Source organism: Camelus bactrianus, chromosome 29 (assembly GCF_048773025.1).
Source record: "Camelus bactrianus isolate YW-2024 breed Bactrian camel chromosome 29, ASM4877302v1, whole genome shotgun sequence".
NCBI lineage: Eukaryota > Metazoa > Chordata > Mammalia > Artiodactyla > Camelidae > Camelus > Camelus bactrianus.
Genome location: NC_133567.1, coordinates 1,152,291 through 1,168,425, shown reverse-complemented (window position 1 = coordinate 1,168,425; position 16,135 = coordinate 1,152,291). Strand labels below are relative to the sequence as shown.

At 48.0% G+C, this 16,135-nt stretch overlaps 1 protein-coding gene and 1 non-coding gene across 5 annotated transcripts in view; both read right to left on the bottom strand.

Moving 5' to 3' along the window:
- The window catches only part of SPIDR (scaffold protein involved in DNA repair), a 258,048-nt gene that overhangs the window by 49,954 nt on the left and 191,959 nt on the right, over positions 1-16,135 (bottom strand). The gene's annotated exons all lie outside the window — the stretch shown is intronic.
- On the bottom strand, positions 12,544-12,618 carry TRNAS-AGA (transfer RNA serine (anticodon AGA)). Its single transcript has one exon. It is a non-coding gene; the product is annotated as a tRNA-Ser (tRNA).

Below are 16,135 nucleotides of genomic sequence, written 5' to 3'. Positions count from 1 at the left end.
AGCTCCAAGCCGCACGCGGACAGGAAACCAGATCCAGCAGGACACTGTGTCCTCCAGGAAAACAAGCAGCCTGCCTCCTAAAGTAAACAGCTAATCCTGCTGCTGATCTTTTCAGCATGAGTTAGCGGGAAGATGTCCACTGCACAGAAATGTGGGTTTTATTCACTTAAAAAATTGTATTTTCCCTTTGCTAAAAGAAAAGTATGACACAGAAACTCTCTAATATCAGTGAACAGGAAGGAATAACAATCTTTCTCTGCTAAAAGTGACAACTACAGGACAGCAAAAAGCCTGAGAAAGGCCTTTTCCACACTCAGACTTCCTCTTTATTTTTGGGAAATACTGCGTTGCTGAAATTAACCAAACAGAGGCCCTGCTGCAAGCCTGGTCTTTAAGGAGGACACAAAGTGGGGACAGACCATGTGGTCTGGACTGTGACCGTGGTCTCTGCTCCTAGAGGTAGGACTGGCTGGGCCAAGACAAGAGTCAGAAAACGACGTGTCACACATTCACAGAACTTTGCCTCCAGAAAGTTTTCCAAGATACGTGGTCACTCTCACACATTTTTGTCAGCTAAAATTTAGGTTGAGGGAACCAGCTATGAGGTTTGTCACAGAGACCCTAACATACTCTGCCCTGTGTCCTGCCCACATCACGGCAGACAACTCACTGGGAGCCTCATGCTGCCTCGGCCCCCGTCCAGGTCTCACCCACCACTGGTGCTGCGCACGTGCGCGGCTGCTGCCTGACACGCCACCGCTGCAGTTGGGGGCTCAGCAGTCCATGAGCACGTGGACCCCTCGCTGCCTTTATCACCGCCTGCTTCCTACCCACCCCCCTAACATCCAGAAACCACCCACCTGTCCTCTACTTCCAAAATTCTGCGACTTCAGAACACTATGAAAGTGGAATCATCCAGCACACAATCTTTTGGACTGAACTTCTCCCTCAGTACAGTTACCTGCTGATAATCTGAGCTATTGTGCCTTCCACGTTGATAACAGCTTTAGTGACACCTAATTTACATACCATAAAATTCACCCCATTTTAGTGCAGCAAAATACACGTAACATAAAATGTATAGTTTCACCATTTTAAAGTGTACAATTCAGTGGCAGGAAGTACACACATGTTCTCCAACCAGCCACACCATCCAGTCCCGGAGCATCTCCCCCAAAGGAACCCCCATCTGTTAAGCAGCCTCCCCACCCTGCTCTCCCCTCACTCTACTCTGTGTCTCCGTGCGCTTGCCTGCTCTGACTGCTTCACGTGCAGGGATTCCTGCACTGCTGCAGCCTCTCTGTCTGCTCCCTTCACCCAGCGCAACATCGCAAGGCACAGCCACGTTGCAGCGGGGACCGGGACTGCATTCCTGTCTGTTGCCGAGTAATAATCCACCAAGCGGACATCACATTCTGCTTACCCATCCATCAGCTGATGAACGTTGGGTTGTTTCCACTGTTTCTGCATTTATGAATAGTGCTGCTATGAATGTCAGTGCAGAAATGAGTATCTTCCCTTCTCACGGGGTCACACCTATGAGTGGAACTGCTGGGTCACATGGTAATGCTACGGGCATGTGCAGCTTTTGGAAGAGCTGCCAGGCTGTTTTCCACGGGGCTGCACCATTTTACTAGCCTTTGTGAGGGGTCCAGTTTCTCCAGATCCTTGTCCACATGTATTACTGTCCAGCTCTTTATCACAGCCGTGCTGCCCACCAGGGTCTGACTTCTGTGTCCCTGATGGCTAATCATGCATGTTGGTCACCACGTGTTTCTCGGCATCTGTGTGTCTTCTCTGGACATGTGGTTACTCAAGCCCTCTGACCATTTTTAACTTGGGTTATCTTTTTATGTTGAGTTGTATTAGTTTTAAATATTCTGGATACAAGTATCCTATCAGATGTGTGATTTGCAGAAAGTTTCCTCTCTTGTCTGGGTTGTCTTCTACCCTCTTGATGATGTCCTTTGCGCACAGCACAGTTTTTACTGTCATTAAGTCCCAGTTATGTGTTTTTCTTTTGTTGTGTATGCTTTTGGTACCATATGTAAGAAACCATCGCCTAATATGTATGGTTATGAAGATATATCCCTATGTTATCTTCCGAGAGTTTTACAGTTTCAGTTCTTACATTTAGGATTATGATCTATTTCGAATTAATCCTTGTATATGGTGTGAGGCAGGGTCCATCTAATTCTTCTGCATGTGGATCTCAGTTGTTTCAGTGCTACTTGTTGTAATTACTATTCTTTCCACTGAACCGTTCCCCTTGTCAAAAATCAGGTGACAATACACGTAAGTATTGTAAATTTTGAAAGGATACATGTATCAACACCAGTGATACCTAAAAAGCATAATGAACTATATGAGAAGAGGTCTTAAAAAGAAAGAAGCAGTCTGACCCCAGCAGAGCAGAGGCTTCGACCAGAGCTGTGGTCTCTCGCTGGCAGAGGTGTACGGCCCGGCCGTCGTCCCCAGGGTGACAGACCCCGCCACTGCTGTGCTTACCTGGCAGCTGGCCAGAAGCTCACCTCCCCGGGCTGCCACTTCACCACCACTGTGCAGAGGACCCCTAACGCTCCAAGTTCTCTGTCCACACTCGAGCACCCCCATTCTCTCAGTTGCTCTGCCCCTAAACTGGAGCGTGACCTGATCCCTGGCTTGCAGCCTGTTCATTTGCCCCATGTTTACTCTTCAGCATCAACCCTCCTCCTCACTCCTGCTTCGCTGTCTTGTTCTGCTTGTGAACTTGGCAGATGTTTCCCAACTGGTCTCCCACCTTGTTTCCCTCTAACCACTCCTACCGGTTGCTGCCAAAGTAACCTTTCCTGGGGGACAGAGTTAACCGTGTCCTCAGCTGGTCACGGACCGCCCAGAGCCTCTGCGAGTCTGTGACGCACACGTGCGAGGCTGACAAGGCGGAGCTCCCATAGCCTCTCCCCAGAGTCCCAGCTGGTCGTTCCTCCAAAGTGTCTGTATTCCCTGTCCCTCCACCTGCCTAAGAACTCTTATTCCTCAAAGTCAAACTCAAGTTTCATTTCTTTCATGATTCTCCTCCTGTTCTAAAATTGTAAACAAGTCTTCCTTTCTCTTGGTATCCAAAATGGTTCAGCCTTTATTTTAGTTTTTACCACATTCTACTCTGACTCATTAAAAACTTGAGTAGATCTTTCCTCTCTCCTTTTTTACGGGAAGTTTCTTCAGGAAGGGGTCCTATTCTCACTCCCTGCAGACCCACCCCAGCCCTTAGCTGAGAGCCTTTCGCGTCAGACGATCATATATGCCAATGCACCCCCTGAGTAATCAACAGGCACTGGTCCAGGCTCTGTGGGGGCAGGAGGTACAAGAATCAGCCCCTACCCTCAGGACAACACTCCATGTTGAGGTGCCTTACACAGCTGGGTCACAAGGCGTCGAGACCTCCACGCCGCTACGAAGCGTTGGCGTGGGAAGGAAAGCGTCAGTGTGTGCGTGAAGGTCTAAATTAGAACGAGGTAAATGAGGGGAAGGAGGATCCTAGCTGAGAAAGTTTTTGTTCAACATGTGCCAAATCGATTGGGCAGGCCTAGGCAGACCGAGGTGGTGCTTCTCTCACTTATTCTGCCACTTGCTCTTACTTTCCAGGGCCATCCACTGCGGGCCTCCGGAGCCCAGGGCCTGTGATGAGCTCAGAGTGAGGATGGGGTGCTGCAGGTGGGACTCGGTAGGGCTGATGCACTGCGTCCTTTCTCAGCCAGGCCTCTGCGGGGCGGAGCCCTGAAGCCCTCACCGCACTGCCCGCAGAGGACTGGGCCCTCCTGCCATCTGGATGCCTGAGGCATGTGCCGTCTCAGGATGGGGAGACACTGGGCCATCTTGGCCCTGGTCCGAGTGAGGGAGGAGCTGAGAGCCAACCCACCTACACGCCTCGTGCCACAGAGGAGGGTTGCTCAGCCTTAGCTGCTTGGCTCTGAGTCATGGTTTCACACTCGAAGCTGACTAACTGGCCCAGAAACCAGTCCCATCAGATGCAACGGCTCCTAAATCACTGGGTTTGTGAAGCAGGGGTACACGTTCCACCGGCTCCAACCCCACCAAGTAAAACACAAACCAATGCAGCTAAAGGCACCGCGTGAGGCCCTTTCCTTTCCAAACATCAGCTCTTTTGAAAGCTCTTTTGCAATCCTAAAAATACCTCTTCTAGGGACACTATCACTAAGCAATATTAAATCATCTTAGGATATTTTACAATGAAGTAATTTCAATTTCAAAGACTAAGCCACATTCAGTGTACTGTACTCAGAGTAGACAAGGCGTCACTTTCAGACGACAACTCTATTTCAGAGGAGGGAGGTTCTCAGGTGTGAATCTGCTCCGTTTCTGCCCACCGGCCTTGCGATAGGCCTGCCTTCACACCCGACTCTCCTCCCAGCCTCTCCTGCCTCATGTCCCCAGCTGCCTAGTGCCGGGACACCCACGCCTACGCCCACAATGACCTGCTTGTCCCCACGCCTGTCCGCTCTCCACACCAGCACCCACATGGGGACTGTAGCCGGCTCCTGGAAAGCTCAGCGGTCTCCTCCCAGCTGCACGGCACCCTTTCCTGCCGTCTTCAAGAAAGCAGGGGCCTCATGAGTTCAAATTTGCAAAAAGTTCTAAATACAGGACAAAACATTTTCCCCTTGAATCAGCAGTGAACTAGTGAAGGTCTAAATGAGAGCAAAATAAATGAGAAGAAGAAGGGAATCTTAGCTAGAAAGTGTTACTCAAAATGTGAGAAATGAACTCAGCAGCCCTGGGCAGACCAAAGTCCAGCTTCTCTCACTGGTTCCCCAACTTGCTCCCATATGAGGGTCGTTCCTACACAGAAGGGATTTCTCTTACACAAGTAATACTGCAGGACCAACCCGGGGCGGGGTGGGGAGGGAGTGTGTCTACCCCCACCCCTCCTACTTCACCTGTCAGGCCCACTGCGTCCGTCTCAGCACAAGACCACTCAGAACCGCTGCTGCGATCAAGGCCCTCGTCTCCCTGGACTCCCATGACCTTGCCATTCATTCTCCAAGGACACAGGCCAGTAGTTCTACACACAAACCCTCAGTCCGGGCTTGTCTGGCATTTTCTCGTGAGATCTAGCTCACGTATCACTGGTAAGAACAGCACACAGTGGCCCCATTAGTGATGGTGATCAGTGTTATTGCTTAACTGAGGTGATGTCTGCAAGATTTCTCAACTGTAAGTTACTTCTTCCTTCTGAAATTAAAAAATATTGTGTGGGACATACTTTCAAACTATGCAAATATCCTATTCCTTATCAAATTTTCAATTCACCTTTTTAATAACAGTGTGGACTCATGGATCCTTACACAACAGGTTTTCGTCAGCCACTGACAGGCTGACACTGGGGCTACGTGTGCACCCTGCTGCTGAGGCTGTCTCTGTCTGGGATGTGGCAGAGACAGCCGGAGCGAATACACCATCTCTCACGTGGTAACACGATCACTTCTGCTCACCATGTACCCATCATGGAGACCAGGAGCTCACACACCGCAGGTTCATTTTAGTTTTCTCCCTCCCTGTGCCAGGGCTCACAGGCATCTCAAACTCAACACACAGCTACCCTGAAACCCACTGCTCTCCTAGCTCTCCACTTCCCATCTCCTTTCACAGCACCACCAGTCACCCTGTGGCCCAAACCACAGAAAGCGTCCAGACTCCCGTCCTCCGCTCCCCACCTGATCCTTCAGGGCCCGCGTTCTCCACCTCCCGACACCTCCCACTGTCTCCAGGGCACCTTCCCCACCCTATCCACCACTTCCCTGTCTTTTCGTGGCACTCACGGCTTCTCCCTCTTCTGACAAAACTTCCAGAGGCCCTGACTTGCATGCAGAATAGAACCGAGGGCCTTGCCACGGCTTCTCTCTCTCTCACGACTGGAACAGGGCCTGACCTCCATACTCAGGCCTCCCCACTGTGGTGCGATGTGTTGGGCTGGCCCAGCCTCACAGCCCTGCATCCGGCCCTCCGCCTGTTCCCTCACCTCCTTTGGGACTGTTGCCAAATACCTTCCCAGAGAGGCCCCCTGGATTCTTGCATCAAAACAGCAACCCCTCCACCTTCACTGCCCCTCACCCAGCTGCAGTGCCACTCTCCTACCCGGTGTCTGTCTGTCTGCTGCTGCCAGGCTCCCCAGCGGGTGCAAGTCCCACCGGTGCACAGACTTGGTCTCTCTCTGTCTCATTTACTGTTCCGTTTACACCCAGAACAACACATGACAGAGGAGACACACAGGAACACTTGTTGAGAGCATGAGTGTTTCCATGTGGTCTTCTCAGCTACATTATATAGCAGCTTAATACTGCATCACGGAGTATGTTGTAGTTCAATAATCCTTAAACTGAATATTTAGGCGGCTTATATTTTTTCCATTATTATAGGCATTGCTACCATGAAGAATGGTGTGTGTATCTGTGATTTTTTTTTGTATTTCTCATGAGTTAAGTTCTTAGGAATTGCTGGGTATCTTCATTGCTATGTTATGTACTGCCCTCCAAATGAAGTGAAATGTTTAAAAATTTCAAGAGCAATAACTGTGTCTAAAAACTCATTTAATTTTTCTAAATAACATATAATTAAAATGTAATGCAACAGAGCACGTCACGAAGTCTCCCCCTATTCATGCCTTCCGTCCTCCTGGTCCCAGGTGCCCGCACACACAGTTGCTGCTGGGTTACGGACCCTTTCAGTCTCTGCGCGCTCCCAGAAAATACAGCACAGCTGCCACGCTGTCCTGCTCCCTGCTTTCTGAACTTAACCACTGTCATTAAGGTCTGGGTGCTAGGTCACAGAGCACCTTTCTTTTCGACAGCTGCGCAGACAGAGAGCTGTGCAGTTAAGTATTCCACTGTGTGTGATTTAATTGTAATCCTCCAAGGCTGACCGTTTAGGCTACTTCCAAACGTGCTATTATCAACAATGGGGCAAAGAACATGTTGTGCTCCACACATGTGCAGGTGTATCTGGAGGGTAAGTTCCCCGAAGAGGAAGGGCTCAGAGTCCAGGTTCACACACACACCACACACGCTCACGTGCCCACGCGGGAACAACTCAGTCTGCCTCCACCAGCCGGAGCGAGGGCGCGTCCCCTCAGCCTCACCAAACAAACGTCGTCGCGAACACTGTGGGTTTCTGCAGTTTGATGAAAGTGTTATTTAATTTGCATTTCTTTGACCACGAGACACTGAAGGTATTTTCACCCGCCTCTTTTTTCCTGGGGACTGAGTGCTCCGGCCCTTAGCTTACCTTTACGCTGGCGTTTCCTTACTTCCTGGGAGCACTCTGTTTATCAGAGAGAGTGGCTTTCTGTGATGCAGATCACAAGGTCTGTTCCCACTTAACTTCTGACTTTATCATGCAGACTTAATAGGCTTTATTAGTGTTTTCTTTTGGAACTTCTGGATGTTAAGTCACAGTTAGAAAACTTCCACATCAAGATAAATTCTCCCATGATTTCTTGCCTGGTTTTTATGGTTAAATCTTTGATCCAATTTCCCCCACAGATGACTCACTTGTTTTCATTGAGTTTTACTGAACCATTCATTGAATGGTTAATCTTCCCAGTGCTTTGAAATATATGAAATTCCTGTATATATTTGGAATTTTCTCTTCTGTTCCATTGGTTTATCCATTACATTAAGAGGGAAAACCCCTTTAATGTTAAAAAAAAAAAAAAGTTCTTTCATTAATTTCTGTTTCTGATAGCTGGATGCTACCTACTCACCAGGAAGGTAATTCCCTCCTGGGCACAGCGCCTGGATGTATTCCACGTCCTGACTGCTCTCATCCACTGCAACTGTGTCCAGCTTCTCCGGCTCAATGATTCTCAGGTCCCTCTGTCTCGACAAGGACGCAAGAACGCTCGCTCCCATGGCACTCCCCAGAAGTCACCCTCCTCAGTGACTGAGCCGTCATCAGACCAATGAGCCCAGCTGCCATGACCCTCCATCACCCTCGTCCAGTCATCCCCCCAGTCACCTCCCCAGTAACTGAGCCGCTGTGACCCTCCATCACCCTCATCCAGTAGCAGCACCTCTTAACGATCCAGGACCTCTGTCTCTACCACTCCCTCACTAGCGCACTCACGGGTCTCCAGTCTTCCCTATCGGGGTCCTGAAACAGCCCCCCTTCCTGCTCCTCCACATCCCTCGTGTGGTCCAGAGCAGCCAAGCTGTCTTCACTGAGCACGGACCCAATCACTTTCATCCACGCCCGAGCCCTGCCAGCCTCTCCTCACACTGGCGTGAAGCTACCTGCCTCCTCTGGGCCAGGTGCTGTAAAGGCTCCAGGGCCACGGAGCCCACGCCTCACCAGCTCATTTCTACCCCTCGAACACATCAAGTTCATCCTCCTCTCTCCCTCTGGTGATTCTCAGGCCAGCTCCACCTCCTCACACAGGCCCTTCCTCCAAGAGCTCCTTCCCAGGCTCCCGGCTCCTCCCCGCAAAGCACAGTGTCACTTCCTGTCATGACGGCAAACACTCGTGAGCCCTGAAGCACAAAGGAGAGAGAGAAGACCTCAGCCTCCATCGGACTCGTGCTGTGCATGGCTGTTCTGTCACCTCAAGCGAGGAGGTAGGGGGGAAGGCCGGCCGTGGAGGCTGCAATCCCCAGGTCCTTCCTCCCTGGTGGCCCTGCGGTGCTGCCTTGGCCGTGTGATTGGCCTTGGTGCAAATGGGAGGCACCGCCAAGGAACAGCCAGTACAGGGTAAGGGTGGAGCCCACAGGTTCCATAAATGTGAATTCCGTGGACACTGTGCTTAGAGTTTAAACAGTGCAATTAACAAGAGTCTGCAAGTCGCTATGATGAATGACCTCAAAAAGTTTATACAGTTGAATAAAACATATTGTGGGAAAAACCAACTGCCAATAAATTGAAAGGACATGTTAGGCACTGCTCTACAAGGTCATGAGAGCATACAGGTGAATGCATTCCATTTGGGGCAGGAAGGAAAGTCTTTCCATTTAAATAACACCCATCTAATTAATTAATTTGAACACATAGTTCAGAGTTTTTTCATGGCAAATGCTTTTTCTTTTGTATATAATATATTGAAAGCATTTCAGTTACTGAGTTGCCGCTTTCTCTAAAATAAAAGACCACAGTCACAGAAGCATGGAACACTACAGAATGCAGAACAGAAAACGGAGAGCACTGTATATGGTCATCATGCACATGTTAGTACTTCCCATCACAGTACGCAGATACAGGCCAAACTCGACTGAAAACACATTCTGTTCAGAAGAGGGTGTGCACAATATTCTTGTGCTATGGCCCTACACACCCTGACAGGTACTCTGGCTAGGTGTCGGCACAGAAGACCAGCACGCTAGCAGTGGCTTTCACGGCAGTGAATGGAGCAGCAAAGAGGAGCGCATTCCAGATTCAATACGCCAGAGTCCTTGTGTGTGAATGACATCTGCCCCAAGACCTTGTAACCCCGCAACTACAAAGACTAGAAAGACCTGCATGTGTCCCTGCCTTCCACAAAACGACAGTTCTGTCCAGAGTTTTCCATGAACAGACTCATAACTCACAACTATTTCTTCAAGCTTCACTGGAGCTTCCTCTCTTATGAAGGACCTTTTCTAAAATGGGGAAAGTATTAACATTTTACAAGAGTTACTGATCAGAGAGGTCCTGGGGGAAACGACGGTGCTGACCTGGCAGGAGCTGTCGAGCGGTGGTGGAGCGGGGCTGGTCAAGGGCACAGCTTAGCATGGCCAGGCCCTGGAGCTGGGACACCACTCAGACCTCCACTGCGCGGTGCCCCGGGCCCGCTCACTGATACGCGGGAGCCGCTGCAGGGCCTCGGCGCGCTCTCAGCCGCTTCTGCGCAGGCCCAGGGAGCCTCTGTGCTGGGCGAGGGGGAGTCTCTACCCCCAGGGCTGGATGCTGACCAGCAGCGCAGCTGCGCGGGCCCCACATGTGCCTGCTTCAGCACCACCACCTTCTCATTAGGAGCCTCAAGAGCTAGTGAGCCCGTGGCACTGCTGCTCTGTGGCACTATTTAATAACCCCACTGCCGCTGAGCACGCATGTGGAATGGTCACATTCTTCAAAAATGTCTCACCCAGAACAGGTGCTCAAGCCAATTTGCTGAATTGAATCTTCCTTCAGATATAAAGCAGAAATGAATCTATGATGAACTTCATGACATCACAGAACTAAAAAATATTCAGAAATAACAGAAGTTTATTTAGTGGAGCAGCAAGTAGCACAGAGAAAAGTCAGAATTAATTTTATGTATTTATTAATGTATAAAATATCTATTTGCGCTAAGATTTGTTTATTTCAAAAATTTTTAAGTGCACCTCAACTGTGCATAACCATTACCAGCATCTACTAATTAAATTGCCCTCTTAAATCAAAGTTCAACAGTTGTAGTCTATCCCATAAAACTTTAGAGGTTTAATATTTATTATTAAGTAATGTATCCAGAAATTTGGGGACTTTGAATTTTTTCAAAAAGATAGAACATTAAATTAAACCATTAAAAAGAAGTTTTTTATATACATGCTGCACTCTGTGGCTAATGGTACTTGGAAGGAAACTTTAGGACTATGGGGCTTTGTTCACCTCCACTGGCAGAATTCGTTCTGTCACACCCCGCTTTCCCGTGCTTTCCAGAGACAGCGCATTTTTACAAACTGCAGGTGTGTGCCCAGCCTGCAAGAGCAAGTCCATGGGCGGCATCTGCTTACTTTTTGTCTTTGTGTTACATTTTGTGTTACATTAATTCTCACAATGTTTCAAACTTTTAAATAATTCTTGTATTTGTTACAGTGATCTGTGATCAGTGATCTTTGGTGTTACTACTGTAATTGTTTTGGGGCACCATGAACTGGGCCCATATAAGATGGAGAACTTAACTGATAAACGTGTGTTCTTTTTTTTGTTTTGTTTTGTTTTGTTTTGTTTTGATAAACGCGTGTTCTGACGGCTCCACCAACCAACCCACCTTCTTCCTTTCCTTGCTTCCTTTTCTCCCTCTCCCCTGAGACACAGCAATATGGGTAACAGGACAATCAAGAGCCCTACAGTGACCTCAAAGTGTTCAAGTGAAAGGAAGACTTGCACGTCTCTCACCTTAAATCCAAAGCTAGAAATGATTAATCTTAGTGAGGAAGGCCCATCGAAAGCCAGGATAGGCCGGAAGCTATGCCTCTTGAGCCAAACAGTTAGCCAAGTTGTGAATGCAAAGAAAAAGTTCTTGAAGGAAATTGAAAGTACCCCTCCAGTGAACACATGAATAATAAGAAAGCAAAACAGCCTTACTGCCGATATGGAGAAAGTTTCACCGGTCTGGACAGAAGATCAAACCGGAAACAACCTTCCCTTCAGCCAAAGCCTCATGCAGAGCACGGCCCTAATGCTCTTCAACCCTATGAAGGCTGACAGAGGTGAGCAAGCTGCAGGAGAGAAGTCTGAAGCTAGCAGAGGTTGGCTCACGAGGTTTAAGGAAAGAAGTCGTCTCTATGACATAAAAGCTCAAGGTGAAGCAGTGACTGCTGATGTAGAAGCTGCACCAGGTTCTCCAGATGATCCAGCTCCAGGAGTTCATGAGGACGCTACCCTAAGCAACAGATTTTCAATGCAGACGGAACAGCCTTCTATTGGAAGACGACGCCACCAGGACTTCCATGGCCAGAGGAGAAGTCAAAGCCTGGCTTCAAAGCTCACAGGACAGGCCAACTGTCTCGTTAGGGGCTGATGCAGCTGGCGACCCGAAGTCGAAGCCAGTGCTCATCTACCATTTGGAAAATCCTAGGGCCCTTCAGAATGATGCTAAGTCAACTCTGCCTGTGTTCTATAAATGGAACAACAAAGCCTGGATGACAGTCCATCTGTTTACAACATGGCTTACTGAATACTTTAAGCCCACTCTTGAGACCTCCTGCTCAGGAAAAAAAAAAGAGTCCTCTCAAAATATTACTGCTCACTGACAAGGCATCTGGCCCCCCACGAGCTCTGATGGAGACGGACAATGGAATGACAGTCGTTTTCATGCTTGGTAACACAACATCCATTCTGCAGCCCGTGGATCAAGCAGTCATTTCAACCTCCTGCTCTTATTACTTAAGAAATACATTTCACAAGGCTATAGCTGCCACAGACGGTGACTCCCCACATGGATCTGGGCCAAGTCAGTGGAAAACTTTTTGGAAAGGAATTCACCATTTCACATGCCATTAAGAACATTCATGATTCGTGCATGGGAAGAGGTCAAACTAGCAACATTAACAGGAGTCTGGAAGGAGTGGATTGCTATGCTCGTGAATGACTTGGAGGGGTTCAAGACTTCAGTGGAGGAAGGAACTGCAGATATGGTGGAAACAGCAAGAGAACTAGAATCAGAAGTGGAGCCTGAAGGTGGGACTGAATCGTTCCAACCTCAAGATAAAACCTTAATGGATAAGGAGTTGCTTCTTAGGGATGAGCAAGGAAAGTGGTTTCTTTCCTTTATTTTTTTAAAATAAGTTTGCTCTTTTTTTTTTTTTCCTTTAATGGAGGTACTGGGGATTGAACCCAGGGCCTTGTGCATTCTAAGCACACACTCCACCACTGAGCTATAACGCCCCCTCCCCCCAGAAAGTGGTTTCTTGAGATGGAATCTACTCCTGGTGAAGACACTCTGAGGATTGTTGAAATGATGATAAAGGATTTAGAATACTACATAGACTTAGTTGGTAAAGCAGTGGCAGGGCTTGAGAGGATTAACTTCAACTCTGAAAGAAGTTCTACTGTTGGTAAAATGCTATCACAGCATTTGCACGCTCCAGAGAAATCATTTGTGAAAGAAAGAGTCACTCAATGCAGCAAACTTCATTGCTGCCTTTTTTTAAGAAACTGCCACACCAACCCCAACCTTCAGCAACCACCCCCCAATCAGTGAGCATCCATCAACACTGAGGGAAGACCCTCCACCAACAAAAAGTTACAACTCGCTGAAGGCTCAGATGATGGCTAGCAATTTTCAGCAATAAACCGTTTCTTAATTAGGCTATGGTACTTTGTCTTTTGTAGACATAATGCTGTTGCACACTCAACAGACTACAGTGGTGTTTAAACATAACTTTCATATGCACTAGCCAATGAAAAACTCCGTGTGACTTGCTTTACTGAGATATTCATTTTATTGTGGAGGTCTGTGTCTGAGGTGTGCCTGTATTTCTTTCATGCACTTTTATTTCCCTCTTTCCGGTTCTTTCTCACTCTTTTGGTGAATATGAAGGATTCCAGTTGCCTTCAGGGGCCTTCCTAGACTCCAGGGGCTGGAAGCTATCTTGGGTCCCTGCAGCCAGAGTCCCTCCTATGACGAGGACCCTCCAACCAAAGGCAGAAGAGACATCAAGGCAGAGGGCCTGATTTTGCTGCTCTGTTGCCAAGCACAACAGTAACAGAGGTCTCAACATCTGGCCAGTTGCTCTGAAGGGTCAAAAGGCAGGAACGAGATGTCATGAGCAACGGCCCTGGAGCTGGTGGAGCATGGAGTCTGGCTGTGGAAGAGCCAGCAGCTCTCACCACGGCCTTGCTCTTCTGTGTTGCTTTGACAGACTTTCCTAAAAGTTCCAAAGAGTCTATTTCTGTGGTTTCCTAGTTATTCTATAAACCTTTGAACCCTCTGATGAGTCCCTTTCTATTTATGTTAAATGGAGTGGACATCTCTGTCACAGAGCCTAACTCCTTCAATATGCAGAGTCTCACCAGTTGTGGAGGAAGGGACTGCTATACACTTCTTCCTGGACAAATCGACAATAAGCAAAAAGGCAGAAACAAAATCATGGGCAAAACAAACCTGTGTTCACTTTTGCAGAAAATGGTATCTCTCTGAGAGACAGGTGAGATCAGGAGTGCACTAGTTCACTTATCTAGCCTAGAAGTCCCTTGAGAGCAGAGACCTCATGCATTTTTTGATCTGAACATTTAACTACATAATTGTTGTGATGACTGAGAAGAAAATCTGCAAGAAAACATTATTTATGTATCAAGAACTACAGCACGTCTACACGGGAACACGTCCTGAGCAAATGCCAAAATGAGTGACACACACAACAAAGGAAGGATATACCCAGAGTATTTTTTCTTTCCTTCCATTTATCGCTTTGTAAAATTTTCATTAGACAATCACAACTAAAATAGTCCTCAGCAAAGGATTCCAAATTTTCATAAAACAGAATTTCTGATGCTAAAAAAAAAAACTCTTACTATTTGGCAACAGTAGTTTAAACACCTAGCTCCTAGCTGGTCAAATAATAATATAGGAAGCATTTGGGAGCGCACATTCTTTTAATATCACAGTCACAGCTCACAGAAGCCACAGCACCCGGCACCAGAGACTCGTGAAGAGGAGTGGCACGTGAGTAGGGGCCTTGGGCGCAGGGATGTCCTGCAATGGTCGAGAGAACCCGGTGATGGGAGCCCAGCAGAGCAGGCGAGGAGGGAGGCAGCCTGGGCTCCATGGCACAGAGACTCCCTGAGGCTCACAGACCTGCTCCTCCAGAAATGCTCAGACGCTGTGCCCCTGAAGGAAACAGAGGTGGAGGAGACACTGAAAACTGGGAGACAGAAATGAGCACGAGAGCTAAAGAAAGCTCACGTCAGGACAGTTTCGAGAGGAGGTTCTTTTCCTTGGGCAGACAAGCCCTCCTGGTCGGAGCCACACATCAGCGCTCCAGCCCCATCACTCCTCCTTCCCAAGCTGCTGGCGGCCATGCCTGCTGACGCTGGTATCAGCCCTCTTGTGCTGAACATGAACTTGGATTTTCCTCATCTTCTTGTGTTTCTGGGTACCACTCTCCAGCACAAGGAACTCCTTGGAGAAATGGCTGATTCCAGGGCTGGGTCAGGCAACACACACAGTGAGCCTGAGCATCATGCAGAGCCAGGAAAGGAGAAAGTGTTCAGGACTATGCAGAACCAGACAAAAAGCCCACAAAGATGGAACTCTGTCAGAGACTAGGGGTCAGCACAAAGAGCTTCATGGCCAAAGCTGGAACCATTCGAACCAACAAAATAAATAAAACAGTACTGGATTGTACTTCAAAATATAAAGTAAAAATTCATGAGCCCACACTGACCTAAAAAACTATCATGTAAGTAAGCAAGGAAGGAGAGAAATCTGCCACTGCCATGGGAGGATAAGAACTTGTTCCTGAGGCCTGGGTGCCTTGCCTCAGTCATCCTCCTCCCGAGAACCCGTGATCTCAGGCTAATGAGTAATCAGTTAAATTCCAGGTAAGGGGATTCTACAAATACCTGACCAGTGCTCCTCGAACTGTCAAAGCATCAAAAACTGGGAAAGTCTGAGGGGCTCTCACAGCCCAGAGGAGTGTAAGAAGACACAACAACTCAGTGTGGTGTGGTCCCTGGATGGGGTTCCGGGGCAGCATAAAAACATTAAGTTAAAAATCTAAGGAAACGTGAGTAAAGTAAGGACTTCAGTTAATTTTTAAAAATCACAGCTACACACTTTCAGACAGTAGTATCTGTCTGTGACAGACATCGTATCAGTCCACGGAGACACTGACAACCGTCTCTGCATACCCCAGGGCCTTCCTCCAAGGCTGAAGCCGCCGCTAGAGATGTGGTGGCCAGCACTACACTGGGAAGGAATAATGCTTTTCTGTTTTATTTTGTTTTACTTCACTATTTTTTTCCAGTTTCACTGAGATATAACTGACATACAGCACTGTGTAAGTTTAAAGTGCACAGTATAATGGGATAATATTTTCCCCAACTAGCACAACTATTTTACTGTTTTGTTACTAGTACATGCTTCCTAATTGCTACAGTTTTAGATTTAACCTCATTGCTTGGTATGCATTCACTAACTGCTGTACACTCAGAGAAAGCGTTCCCTCTGTGGATGTCTTGCTGAGGCTGCACAGAAGTGGGTGGGCATGCTGGCCTCTTTTTCCCCCAGAGGGGTCAGAGGCATTTTTGCCCAACAGCCTCTTCTTAGGGTAATCTGTTTAAGATCTGATCCTTGGAAACATGGAAACAGCCTAAATGTCCATCAGCAGATGACTGGATAAGAAGATGTGGTATATTTATACAATGGAATACTACTCAGCCATAAAAACCGACAACATAACGC